The 1,249-nt window shown below is 58.2% G+C and overlaps 1 protein-coding gene across 1 annotated transcript in view; it reads right to left on the bottom strand.

Annotated features, from left to right (window-relative positions):
• Nucleotides 1-1,249, bottom strand: part of WNK2 (WNK lysine deficient protein kinase 2) — a 122,549-nt gene that overhangs the window by 22,954 nt on the left and 98,346 nt on the right.

The raw sequence follows: 1,249 nt of genomic DNA, 5'->3' as shown, positions 1-1,249 counted from the left end.
GTGCCAGGCCTGGATTCCGGAGACCGGGACCCCAGAGCGGGCCCCCCACTCAGGGTCCTCCCGCAGCCCTGCACCTCACACCTCCTCTCTGCCACCTCTCAGCCCCCAGGGCCGTGGCCGGGCTCGAACTTTCCTCCAGGTTTTCACAGGTGCCTGCAGTCTCCTCAGGCCTCCAAGCTCCCTCGTCACCCAGGGAACCAGCCAGCTCGGCGGACAGCAGGGCACTGGGCACGGATGGGTGGGTCTTCATATGCACCCAGGGCCAGGGCCCATGGGGGCCACACGCGGCCAGAACAACGAAGAGCTCAGTCCAGGCGTGACTGCAGAGGGTGGTTATGAAAACAGCAACGCCAGTGGGCCCACAGCATCAGAGAAGACGAGGCCTGACCAGCTGGCACACACTACCACCTAAAATCAGCCCTGCCCAGGCCAGGAGTCCCATCTGCCACAAGCCATTTCCTCTTAGCCACAGCGACCGAAGTAAAACCTAAGCCATTTGTCCCTGCCCTGCCTCCCAATTCTTTTTATCTTGGAACAGTAATAGTAAAACAAATGAAAACCCTTAAAAACGAATGCAGAACCACGTGGGCACAAACGTGGAGTGGTGGTGACCTTAGAGAAGCATGTGGCACTTGGACCGCTCACACCAGGGGACCCCAGGGAAAGCATCACCTGCTCTAACCTGCTTCCCGTGCCGGACCCGAGTGTTCCCAGCAGTGCCACGGTCAGCCGTGTGACCGGGAGATGCCTGGGGAGCCAGGCGCCCTCACCCCACATCCCAGGAGACAGCCACGCACACTGGGACAGAAGAGAGCCAGTGAATGATGCAGGGAGTGGGATGTGCTTGGACCTTGCTCCCCCCTCCTCCCCCCCCCCCCCCACCAGCTCAAAGCCAACCAGCAGCTCAGGTGGGGCACCTGTTAGTAGACAGTCCCTGGGAATCTCTGGGAGGTTCTATGCCTCAGCCCTGTCCTGCCCGGAGGAGGGTGACATGGCCCCTCTGATGGGGACAGATGCCCACTGTGGACGTGGCCTCAGGTCCCAACAAACACAATGTATCTTTATTGTACCAGCAAAAAGCCACGTGCCCCGAACCAGCATTTCCAACCCAATTGATAGAAACCTTAATTTTTGTGTTCAAAAACAAAAAAACCTGAAAACCCCATAGCTTTGGATTAATTTTCCAGTTGTTCTGAGGGATGAAGTAATTCTGGATGGCCCTGAGCAGGTACACCCTTCCCGGACGGGA

Source organism: Crocuta crocuta, unplaced genomic scaffold, assembly GCF_008692635.1.
Source record: "Crocuta crocuta isolate KB4526 unplaced genomic scaffold, BGI_CrCroc_1.0 scaffold866, whole genome shotgun sequence".
Taxonomy (NCBI): domain Eukaryota; kingdom Metazoa; phylum Chordata; class Mammalia; order Carnivora; family Hyaenidae; genus Crocuta; species Crocuta crocuta.
This window is presented reverse-complemented; position numbering and strand designations above follow the sequence as displayed.